Raw genomic sequence first — 13,466 nt, 5'->3', positions numbered from 1 at the left:
CTTAGCGTGTCTTCACTCTGGATTGAGGAGTAACAAAGACACCTTTGGACAGCAGCATTGTCAGTCTGGGGAGATTGTAGTGTTAGATAATTAGATGGACATGACTAACAAATTAAAGTCAAACTCCAGCTAACACATTTTAACTGCTTTTTGACCAGCTGCTGCAGTTATACTGCGGAAACATGGCTCGGCTGCGCGAATCGCCGTCATACTTTGGTAACATATTCGGCCACTAAGGGGGCGCGTGCGCGCCGCTGGGGGCGCGCGTGCGCCCTCTGCTCGCCCACGGAGCCGGTGCGAGTGCCCGGCGGTCGCGATCACCGCCAGGCTCCCGCGATCGCTCGGGGCACACCGAGAACCGGGATCTGTGTGTGTAGACACACAGTTTCCGGTTCTCTGAGGGGAGAACAGACAGATCGTCTGTTCATACAGAGTATGAACAGCGATCTGTCATCTCCCCTGCACAGTCCCATCCCCCCTTCAGTTAGAACACAGACTAGGGAACACATAAACCCCTTGATCGCCCCCCTAGTGTTAACCCCTTCACTGCCAGTGACATTTTTACAGTAATCAATGCATTTTTATTGCACTGATCGCTGTAAAAATGCCAATGGTCCCAAAAATGTGTTAAAATTGTCTGACGTGTCCGCCATAATGTCATAGTCCCAATAAAAATCGCAGATCGCCGTCATTACTAGTTAAAAAAAAATTAATAATAAAAATTGCCATAAAACTATCCCCTATTTTGTAGACGCTATAACTTTTGCGCAAACCAACCAATATACGCTTATTGAGATTTTTTTTACCAAAAATATGTAGAAGAATACATATCGGCCTAAACTGAGGAAAAAAAATATATTTATATTTATTATAGCAAAAAGTAAAAAATATTGCGTTTTTTCAAAATTGTCGCTCTTTTTTTGTTTATAGCGCAAAAAATAAAAACCGCAGAGGTGATCAAATACCACCAAAAGAAAGCTCTATTTGTGCGAAAAAAAGGACGTCAATTTTGTTTGGGTGCAACGTCGCACGGCCGCGCAATTGTCAGTTAAAGTGATGCAGTGCTGAATCGCAAAACGTGCTCTGGTCAGGAAAGGGGTAAAATCTTCTGGGGCTGAAGCGGTTAAGCAGTTAGAGCAACAATTCCTGTTCCTTTTGGGATAAAGGTTTTACATAAATGAATAAAAGCTGGTCACTGTAAGAATGCCTGTGGGTGGTAAGTGGTTTGTTTCATCCCTCTAACTGCTACTTTGTCTGGATAGCTTGGTCTGTTGAAGGATGTTAAAAAATAACAGACTTACTGGTTGGATCTCCAGGTGAGAAAGCTTGAAAAAAGGAAACTAATGCAGCCATCACATCTGTGCAATATGATAATATAATAATGTTTTTGGGTGTAATACCGTGTTAACTGCAACACTGCACACCTGTATGCTGGTTATAGGGGAACTATGGACAAAATCAAACATGGCATACTGTATATGATGCAGTCTGTCTCTTGCATTAACACAGAAGCTTTTGTTTTTCTGAGTCACCCCTGTAATGTCATTTTATTACCCGTTGATCCTGCCAGTGGATCTTTTTTTCACTTCCTTTACCAGGGAAATAAAGCTGATCAGCGGTGAAATTACACAGAAAAGCTGTCACCTTGTAAACAGGGTAGTGTTGTACAGATCGTTTTAAAGGACTTCACGTAAGCAACAAACATTAATCCTAAGTCCATCCAGCTAACACTTTTTAAGTAGTTACAGCAACATTTTTTTTCTTTTGGAAAAAAGATTTAAACCATTTGAATTAAAGCTGACCGTTGTAAGTGGCCGTAGCAGTGTTATATGGTTTATCCCAATATCTGTAACTGTTACTTTTGCAGAACAGGTTGGTCTGTTAAAAGACATGGAAAAAAAAAATTACAGTACCAATCACAGAATCCTCAGGTAATAAAACTATGTTATGGGCAGATTGCACTATATATGTCATTTTTGATTTTGGTCAAAGTTTTACTTTAATAAATCCACAATCATGTGAAGGAGCAAATCACCCATATAGCAGTTCACAAATTTTAACAAAAAAGGCGATAGTATCTACCCATCATGATAAGGCAATACAACTGGTCCTGTTGTACTGGGCCCAAGCCTCATCAGCTAAACAGGGGGGACCCAGGGCAACTTTATTGTTCATTTCTGCCTAAATGAATAAATGGATTTTACTAGACCACACCCTTACTTCTACTTGCTTACCAGGGCTTAAAGCGGAGTTCCAGCCAAAAGTGTAACTTGTGCTCATTCGTCTCACATTTGGCACCTTTCGGGGGTGGGGGGGTGGGGTTAGCGGATACCTGTCAAAGACACTGTCCCCACTTCCGGGAGACTGGGCCGCGGCGTATTACGCCAGCAGCTCAGCTCCATCCTCTACCCTCCTCCTTCCCCCGCCGCTGGGCCAGTAGGAGAGCGCAGTGGTGCCTTGCGCATGTGCAGTAGGAACCCAGCGTGAAGCCGCAATTCTTCACTACCAGGTTCCCTTCTCGGCAATGGCGGCAGCACCCGACAGCTAATGAAAACATCAGCTGCGTTGCCGACATCACTGGACTCCAGGACAGGTAAGTGTCCTATTATTAAAAGTCAGCAGCTGCAGTATGTGTAGCTGCTGGCTTTTAATCTGTGCAGGGGTGGGTGGATCTCCGCTTTAAATTACATTTCCTTGGGCCCCATCATCTCAACAGAGGGGCCCAGGAGATGGGACTTTATTTCATTTTCGGGCGTAGGGGGATAAAGTTAGTGCTGATGTTTTGCTGCACCCCAGGGGGTGGGTAAGGTGTAGGCAGAATTGGGGGGCTCTATCAGGAAGGCTGTACGGGGCCTCATAATTTCCAACAGCGGCCATATTGCCAATATTTTAAAAAAGGACAGTTCACCTTCACAAAAAAAAAAAAAAAACTACCTATGCAGGTAAGGGATGTTTGTTTTAATCAAAAACTGTGCAGCTCTGACTAAGGCCTCATTGGACGTTATAAAAAAGCCAGTAACATAAGCTGTAGCTGTAGAGTGAGTTTTTCAGCGTTTTTTAGCTGTAGCTTTTTTAACCACTACAATACCAGGCCCCCCCCCCCCCCCTTTCTGCCCAGGATAATTTTCAGCTTTCATCGCTGTCGCACTTTGAATGACAATTGCGCGGTCATGCAACACTGGACCCATACTACATTTTTACAATTTTCTTCCCACAGATAGAGCTTTCTTTTGGTGGTATTTGATCACCACTGGGGTTTTTATTTTTTGCTAAGCAAACTAAAAAAGGCCAAATTTTTTTGTTTGTTTTAGTTATAAAATTTTGTATCCTTCACTGACGGGCACTGATGAGCTGACACTGATGAGGAGGCACTGATATGTAGAATTGATGGGCACTGATAGGCGGCACTGATGGGCAGCACTGATTGGCACTGTGATAGGCACTGATTGGCACTGTGATGGGCACCTACAGCCGTTTCTGATGGGGCACTGACTGGCAGCTGATGGGCACCTTTTTGGCAGCTGTGGTGGCACATCTGATGGGGCTGTGCTGATTCAATCAGCACAGACCCCCCCCCCCCCCTCTGACAGGGAGAGCTGCCGATCGGCTCTCCCTGTCAGTGCGAACCGAGGAATGTCGTTTACCGGCACTTCCAGGTTCACGCGATGATCAGATGTGATTGGTCACAGCTGATCACGTGGTAATGTCGTTTACCGGCACTTCCAGGTTCACGCGATGATCAGATGTGATTGGTCACAGCTGATCCGACTGACACACAGCACCTCCGATCACCGTGCTGCGCGCCCCCCCCCCCCCCCCGCGGGCGCGTGCTAGAATATTATCCTCCACATGACGCCCAGTCAGGATAACAGAACCACCTCCCGGCCGTCATTCTGCTATAGGCTGGGCGGGAAGTGTTTAAGCAAAACTATACTCCCATAAAAGCTTATGGCTCAAAAACGCTAATAAATGCCGAATAGCCCCATTTTTTGGCATTTTTAAGCTGTTTTCAGCTTTTCTCAGAGTTAGAGCTGGACTCCTGCTCCAGCTGAAAAACTCCTCTCAAAACACACTAGTTCTGTGGGTTTTTTTACAGCTAGAAAACTCCCCTGCCAAAAACTGCTGATAACAGCCTATGTGTGCATGGACACAGGATAACATGCTAGGGAGTTTATTGACTACAGAATAAAAAATGTCTGCAGCCAAAAACAGCAGCTGTAAAAACGTCCAATGTGCATGAGGAATAATACCCTTACTAAAGGTGTAGGCCATTTACATACCTTATGAAGGCTGACTGGAATACTCCCAGGACGTGGCTAAGTACTTTCAGGACGTTTCTAAGTGAGGCCTACTTGTCACTGCTCAGCTCCATCATCACAGGAGTGAGCTCTTTCTCTGATTCTAAACGCCCTGAACATACTATTTCTCTCCCCTGATGTAGTAGCTCTGAGCTCAGCATTTGAGAGATCACTCCTGTGATGGTGGAGGTGAGCAGTGATGACTAGGCCTCACTTAGCAACATCCTGGGAGTACCTAGCAATGTCCTGGGAGTATTCCAGTCAGACTTCATAAGGTATGTAAATGGCCTACACCTATAGCAAATGTATATAGAAAAAAAGGGGTTCCCCTGAATGGACTTTAACGGCACTTGCAAAAGGATATTAGATAGTAAATATGTGTAACAAGGTATGAGAAATAAAGGAATTTTTATTTGAAAATGACATAGATTAAAAACATTGTGTACATTAAATTCAACGGAACATATTACACAGTTAACAAGTTTAGTGTTGTTACCACATGGTAAAATTCTATACGAGGGCTCTTTTCACACCCAACGCATTTCGGAATAAACAGTGTTTTGTCCTTCTTCAGGGGTGTAGCAGAAAAGAGAAATTCATATAATATGTTTCGTTGGTTTACTTTAAAACTCCAAAAATTAGAAGAGCATTGGGCATTGTTGCTGGTACAGTTGCTGTCTTTGAAACATCATGGTTATCACTGAATATTATCATTTGACAGTGGTCCCATTAATGGGGCATAGTATCTCACCTACCCCCTTCTCTCCCGGATGCGTGCAGGCCAGAGCGGTATACTGAGGCAAAAAAGGAGGGAACCCCTTTTTAGAGCAGGTTTGAAGTGTGCCAGCCACGCATCCCAGCATCCAGCGTGTGCAACCAGTGATAACCATGATGTTTCAAAGACAGCAACTGTACCAGCAACAATGCCCAATGCTATTCTAATTTTTGGAGTTTTAAAGTAAACCAACGAAACATATTATATGAATTTCTCTTTTCTGCTACACCCCTGAAGAAGGACAAAACACTGTTTATTCCGAAACGCGTTGGGTGTGAAAAGAGCCCTCGTATAGAATTTTACCATGTGGGCAGGGCATTTTGGGAGCACTAAATACTATGAAAAGTCACACTGGAATGAAAGGGAGGAGGTTTTCAGACGCTTAGCAGTGGCTATTTCCAGCGCTAAAGAGCCTGAAAACAGCCCCAGTGGGAATGAAGGCCTCTTGAGCCCTTTAGGGAAAGAGAGCCTTGACTGATGGGGGCATGGCCAGGGCGGGTCAAGGTGACTAAGGTGGTCACTAAGGATTGGTTGTTAGGATGACGGGCTGGGCCTGAGCTCGGTAAAAGTGGTGCCCCAGGGGATTCTGGGTCTTTCTGAAAGCGTGGTTGGAAGAGCTGGACCCGACCCTGTCCCTCCAGCCATGGACACAGAGCTCCTACTGGCCAAGGTTCGCGAACTGGCTCTTCAAGGGCAGGCTGACTGGCTCTTCGCCCTCCTGTCCCCAGGGACACCTTCACCTATCCCTCCTCCTTTTGTCAGTCTGAGTGCTGACACTGTGGAGAGCAGACCTCTGTGAAGCGGCTCTGTGAATCAGCTCCGGCCATCGGCCACCCAGCTCTGGCCATCCGGCCCCCCAGCTCCGGCCATCCAGCCAACCATCCTTGGATTCTTGGATTCATCTCTGACTCCCCCTGCAGCGGTACACCGGGACCCCCTCTCCCTCCTCCGCACACTAACCTACATCCGGGTGCCGCGTTCAGCCAGCCAGCCGGCCGCTCAGGACACTCCGCGGCTCCGGCCTTGCTCCGGCTGCTAGCCCGGCAGCGCTTCACTGCCGCTCCTCACTACAACCGACCGGTAGCTCGACCGGCGAGCCCGCGCCCCCCCCCTCCTGCCGGCTATCCTCACCGAATCTATCCGCCCACCATCAGATGGTCCGGGTAACTACGCTAGGACATCCCGCGGCTCGAGCCTAGCCGGCGGCCATCTTGGTACTCCCTATCGCCGGCCAGCCCGTTGCTCAGGCCTAGCCAGCGGCCATCTTGGTACACCTCAGTACCTAACAGCATCTTGATCCTCCCTCCTGAGGCCACTAGCACTCCGGCCGCGTCACCTCCCGATTGGACCCACCGTCCCACAGCCCCCTCTGTTTAGCTCCCCCCCCCCCGGGACACCACCGCAGCCGCGGTCTAATCACCCCGTTTTCTAGCCGCTAGATTCAGTGGGACAGACCACGGCTGCGGCCGAGCTCCGGCCAGCCAGCCACCTCCCCCCTCCCACTCTCGTCCAACAGAGCCCCGTGCCCCTCCACACCTGGAAACACCCTCCTGCTACTGGACCTCACTGTAGGGGGCACTGGTTATTCACCAGAGGCAAGTCCACCTCAGATCGTCCTAGACGCAGCCACCGCATCACCCACCATCCTACAGGTAAGCCACCGGGGGTACACTAGCAGTTGATCCAGGGGCCCGAGTCCGATCGCCCCTCGGGGGGTCAGGAAGGAATTTTTCCTCTGCTGCACTATTGGCCATCGCAGCTGGAGGTTTTTTCGCCTTCCTCTGGATCAACAAGAGGGTGATAGGCAGCCTCACCTCCTCCAGGACCTCCGCACCAACATTCAGCCCGTCACCCACACCACTCCAAAAGCAGTGGTAGCCATCTGATCCCTCCATCCTCTAGCAAGCTCGTCATCGCTACATCAGTACCATCATTAGGTTACCCTTCCATCAACAACTCTGTCTTCCTCATCATCTGCAACTTCAAATACACAGCAGACGCCCTCTACAGGCTAAGAAACACTGCCTCAACCTTACCAACCGCCACTCAAAAAAGACTAAAAAAAGAACAATTACTAAGGGGCAACCCGCAATCAACCATCAAATACAGGGAGACGTCGATCCAACCACAACAACTAGCATGCGCCCTGATCAACACCAGATCTGCAGTCAAGCACAGGCTGGAAATCCACGACTTTAACATCGAAAACAACATTGACTGCCTCTTCATTACAGAAAGCTGGCTAACACCTGACTGCAACACCATCCTAACTGAATTGGTGCCCGAGAACTACAGTATCCTAACTGAGCATAGAATAGGAAAAAAAGGAGGAGGCCTAGCAGTGATTTTCAAATCGCACCTTGGGTTTACCAAACCAATTTTACAGAACTCAGTGCCTTTCATGGAAACACTCGCACTGCATCTTCAAACAACACCTCAAGACACCATTCACATACTACTATGCTACAGACCACCAGGACCAAAGACCAATCTCCTTACTCCACTCACTGAATTCTTCTCAATACACACCCTGAAAACCAAAAACCTTCTGGTACTTGGGGATTTTAACCTCTGGGCAAACTCTGCCCAAGACTTTATTGCAACCGCTTGCGTCAACCAAATGGAAGAACTAGGCCTTAAACAGCTGATAAATGCTCCCACGCATGGTTCAGGACACACTCTAGACCTCATCTTCAAACAGAATATGGACATCAACATACTTGACAACACTCCACTACCATGGACGGATCACCACGCTATTAAATTTAAAATCACCACCAACACCACCCTCCAAAAACAGAAACGAGCAACAACAACAAACTGGAATAGATCTCAGAAGAAACTACACTCCGAACTCTTCAAAACCACATTATCAAACAAAATACTTTTGCTAAACTCAAACCTCTCAACGGAACAAACACTCAACTCCCTAAACAAGGTATTACTACAAACAGCAGACTCAGTGGCGCCAAAACGCAGAACACCCATCCGCAAAAAAAACTAGAGATGGTTTAATGGCACCCTCACCCTACTCAAGCAAGAATGAAGAAGAGCTGAAAGAGCATGGAGAAGAAATCCTACCAAGGAAAACCATACTAACTACACAGCACTCGCTGTGAAATACCACAAGGCAATCTTCAAAGCCAAAAAAGAACATTTCTCAGACACCATTTCAACTGCCCTAAACCGTCCGCGGGAACTTTTCAAAATAGTCACTCAGTCCATGAACCCGACCTGCTTAGAGCCCCCAGCAAACGATACTCAAGAATTCTGCAATGAGTTATCAGATTTCTTCATCGACAAAATCGACAACATTCGGAAATCAATTCATCAGAAAAGAACAACCAACCTCACTCAACCAAAGCAAAAAGAGGATATCGACACGAACATCACACAACCACCGAATTTCTCTTTGTCCCCAATCACCACTGACACGACTATAAACATCATCAGAAGCCTTCGAGACAGCACATCACCAAACGACATCATCCCCTCAAAACTTCTGAAAGAATGTTCCGACATCTTGGCCCCTGCCCTAACACACCTCATAAATCAATCATTCAAAGAAGGGACTGTGCCAACCTCCCTCAAGCAAGGCATCGTCAAACCCCTGCTAAAGAAACCCAATCTCGACCCTAAGGACCCTAACTGCCGCAGACCGATAACAAGCCTCAACACCATCTCCAAGATTATGGAGAAAGCAGTAGTACAGCAGCTACAACGCCACCTGGACACGCACCAACTACTGGACCCACTGCAATCAGGCTTCCGCCCGGGCCATGGCACAGAAACACCACTCCTCAAAATATGGGACGACGCCCTGGAAGCAGCAGATGACGGAGAATCATGTCTCCTGGTACTGTTAGACCTCAGCGCTGCATTCGATACAGTGGACCACAATACTTTACTTGTCCGCCTCTCAGAAGTTGCAGGAGCTACAGTTCCTGCTCTAAAATGGTTTGCATCATTCTTAGAGAATCGCTCTCAGATAGTGAAACTAGGAACATTCACCTCGGAAACCCAGGCAATCTCCTGCAGAGTCCCTCAGGGCTCACCACTGTCACCAGTGCTATTCAACATTTACATCTGCCCACTTGTAAATATCATCAGGAAAACGGACCTCTGCTTCCACTCATACGCTGATGACACCCAACTCTACCTTCGCATCACCGGACAAAAAAACCATCATCAGCAATTAGAGAAATGCCTCACTTTAATAGATGACTGGATGACCATCAGCACACTCAAACGGTTCAAAAACAGAACTTCTTCTCCTACACGCTAACAAAAATTCCAAAATTAAGACTCCGTGGACACCTCCCACCATCCTTGGACAGACCATCTCTCCAAGCACCAAAGCCAAGAGTCTCGGAGTCATCTTTGACTCAGGAGTGGCAATGGATGCACAAATAGGATCAGTAGTTAGCGGATCCCACCATCTCCTCCGCCTGCTACGTAGACTCATCCCCTTCATCCCAGAAGAGGACAAAGCGGCAGTTGTGGGAACAATCATCAATTCCCGACTCGACTACGCAAATTCGCTCTACGTAGGACTACCACAATATCAGCTTGCGCGCTTGCAACTCATCCAAAACACGGCGGCAAGACTGTTAACGGGAAAAAACCCTGGGAATCTATTTCCCCATCCCTAAAGTGCCTACATTGGCTAACCGTAAAGAATCGGATCACATTCAAGACCCTCTGCCTCACCCACAAATGCATACAAGGAAACGCTCCTCTATATCTCCGGGAGAAAATAAAACACTACACTCCTAATCGCAGTCTTCGATCAGCCAACCAAAACCTCCTCATCATTCCCAAATACCGCTACAAAGCAAAGGGAGAACGAAGATTCTCAGTCCAAGGACCTCGACTATGGAACGCTCTTCCGACCCACATCCGCATGGAAGAAAACCATCAGGCCTTCAGGTAAAAACTGAAGACCTTCCTTTTCTAAGGAACTGACAACAGAGTACGCATCTAGCGCCTTGAGGTGATTCAGTTCGCATTTGCAGCGCTCTACAAATCATTCATTTATTCATTCTTCCTGCAGAACCTCATGACGGGCCCAGGGCCCGAAGACGGGCCCGCCCACCTTCCTGCTTCAGCCCCAGTCCTTCCAGGGCCTCCTACAGAAATTCCTCCCCTCCCTGCTCCACTGTACGCTCTGTGGTAGCAGGTGTCAGCGCTTCCTCAGATGGAAAGCGTGGCACCTCAGCCCGCTATGGTCGGGGCCCCGCTCGGCGGGCCTCCTCCCCGCTCACACAGACTGCGGCCCGGGTCCCTTCACGCTGTCCACACTCGCGGAGCCCTCGGGCCTCGCCGAGCTCCTCTCGGGCCACTCCGCACGCTGCCCCTTCCCCTGCCTGCAGTGATGGTCCTGGCTGGGCTGGAGCCGAAGCGCTCCCTGGCACTGTTCCGCTCGCCAGTCTCACCGCCATACCTGAGCCCGCCCCCGCGGCGGGCGGGGGGTGTCAGTCGGCGGGTGCCCACGATCCGCTGCCCGTGTGTCATCTTTGAAGTCGGGGCGGCGGAGGAAGCTCCGCACAAACATGTCTTCGGCTTCCTCAATTGCCGCCCGCCCTAGCCTCCCTGTTGGCGGTTCCGCTGGGGATTTGGAGCCGGCTCTGCTGCCCCCAGTGGATCCTTCTCTCCCTGCGCCCGGCTGGGCGGGAGATATGAACTTAGCTATTGACTCGGCTCAGTCTGTAATGTTGAGTCAGCATCTCCCTGCGCCCTGCAGGGCGGGAAATACTAGTGTGCCTTGCAGCTCAGCCCTGTTCACTATGCCCGCACAGACTCTCCCTGCGCCCAGCTGGGCGGGAAATCTGATTACTCCACTGGCCTCCCATCAGCCAGGCTTGCGGATACAGAATTCCCCTGCGCCCGGACCGGTGGGGGATCTGTATTTTCCCCAGACTGTTCATCCTGGCTTCTCACCCTTTGATGGACATGGTCTCCCTGCGCCAGAGGGCGGGCGACTTTATGTCCGCGGCTACAATCCAACCGCATCATTTGCAGCGTGCCCACCAACACCGTCCCGCGCCCAGCAGGGCGGGTGATGGTCACGCTGCTCCGACCTCCATCCCCTCACCGGTGCACACGCACCTCCATACGCCTGGCCAGGCAGGAGGTCCACGGGTGCTGCCTGCCACCGCAATCCAGCCTCGTCTCCCTGCGCCCGGCAGGGCGGGAGACTCCTGCTCCAGGCCCGGGCTGGCGGCTGCACCTGCCCCGGGTCATCTGCCTGGAGTCAGCAGGTGCTCTTGTCATTGCTCAGCTGCTGTCCTTGGCCAGTTGGACTCCTCAGGGTCGGTGGTCGGACCCCCTCTCCTGGATCTCTCCGTCAGTCACCACAGTCTTGCCACACACGGCCCAGCCGTTCCTCCAGGCGATGGTCGCCTCAGACTCCTGCCTTCCAGGGCTATTCCTGAATCGGATTTTCCGCCGGGTCCTGCTGCTGGTCACCCATCATCGGCTCTGCCTCCGCGCATAAGTGAGTATGACTGTGAGTTAATTTGGGGTAGGTCAGCTGACGCTTCCGTATCGGGCCCGCCAGAGGAACGCATAGCGTCGGTCGTCAAATCAGTTCTTTCCAGTATAGGGGTATCGGGTCCGGCGCCTACACCCCTCCCCGCCTCCGGTGGTGCTTTGTGGGCGGTTGCGCCTACTGGTACGCACTTAATGGAGGAAGTAAAAGAAAAGATATGGCGACGCAAATTAATCGACTTCCTCGCTCTCGTGCCGACGGACAGGGAGACGATTGACAAATCTCGTTGGGTCGATGTATCGGCGCAGGGCGACAAGCCAAAACAGCTTCCTAGGACATTCGGGAACTGGCTGCAAGGGTTCTGCGCTTACGCGGGAGTGCTCTGTGAGCGGTTCCTGGAGTTGGCCACTTCTCTATTTTGTTACTTAGACCTTATTTGGGGTGCATACAAGGTTTACGGGGGACAGTGTTGGTTTCACTACGACACCCAGTTTTGCCAGAAAATGGTGGCTCGTAAGGAACTTTGTTTTGATTGTCAGGACGGTAGCCTGTGGTTGTTGCTTATGTGCCCCCACAGGCCTTCGTCCTTTCAGTATCTGCTGGCTGTTCAATGAAAGCCACTGTAAATGGTACACCACCTGCCGTTTCAAGCACGAGTGCTCTAGTTGCGGGGGTGCACACACCGCCAGCCAGTGCTTCCGGAGGGGTAACCAACCACTCCCCAGGACAGGAGCCAAGACTGACCTTTCTAAACCGGAGGACGCCGGTGAATGTCTTAGAGATGCTTCCTTGGCTAGACCGGTACCCCCCCTCATAGGGAGCCCTTGATCCTGAAGGACGGCCTGGACCATGGTTTTTGGATCCCCTTCTCCCCGTCGGATGCACCTACCATGTCTCCAAATTTAAAATCTGCAGTTGAATTTGAATCCGTCGTGGCTGAGAAGCTTCAGAAGGAACTGGAATTGGGGCGTATTGCAGGTCCGTTTGATCTTCCCCCTTTCCACAACCTGAGGGTGTCCCCCCTCGGTGTGGTCCCAAAAAAGACGGGGGGTAAATTCCGCCTTATTCACCATTTATACTACCGTTCTGGCTCCTCGGTCAATGACGGCATCGACAAGGAGGAATCCAGGGTCCATTACGCCTCTTTCGATAGGGCGCTTCATCTCGTTAGGGCGGCCGGGCAGTCGGCTTTGCTGGCAATGGCGGACATCGAGTCCGCCTTCCGCCTCCTCCCGGTCCACCGGACTGTTTCCACCTCCTGGGCTGCTACTTTCAGGGAAGCTACTTTATCGACATGTGCCTTCCCATGGGTTGTGCCATTTTGTGTTATTTCTTTGAGCTATTCAGCAGCTTCCTTGAGTGGGTGGTCGCCCAGGAGGCTGGTTATCAGTCCCTACTGCACTACCTAGACGATTTCCTCTTCATAGGTCCAGCGGGCAGTGGTCGGTGCCAGCGTCTCCTCTCTGTTTTTCAGGACACCTGCCAGCAGTTCGCCGTTCCACTGTCCGCTGACAAGACCAAAGGTCCCGTGACGGTTTTGGCATTCCTAGGCATAGAAATAGACACGGTAGCGATTGGGCCCGCATGGATTTGTTGCGCAACCTCACCCTTCTGGAGCTCTTTCCGATCATTGTTGCCATTGAGCTTTGGGGCGAACGGTTGCGCAATCAAGTAGTCTTCTGGTCTGATAATATGAGTGTGGTGCAGGTAGTGAACAAGCAGTCAGTCCTCCTCCAGTCGTCTCGTTAATGCGGTTTTTGGTTTTAAAATGCTTACATTTTAACATCTGTGTTAGGGCTAGACACGTTCCCGGTGCTGCTAATGATATCACTGATGCTCTCTCCCATCAACAGTTCATTCGTTTTCGCTCCCTGGCTCCGTCGGCTTCACTGGAGGGCCTCCC

Source organism: Aquarana catesbeiana, linkage group LG03 (genome assembly GCF_042186555.1).
Source record: "Aquarana catesbeiana isolate 2022-GZ linkage group LG03, ASM4218655v1, whole genome shotgun sequence".
Taxonomy (NCBI): Eukaryota; Metazoa; Chordata; class Amphibia; order Anura; family Ranidae; genus Aquarana; species Aquarana catesbeiana.
Note: the sequence above shows the minus strand (reverse complement) of the source record.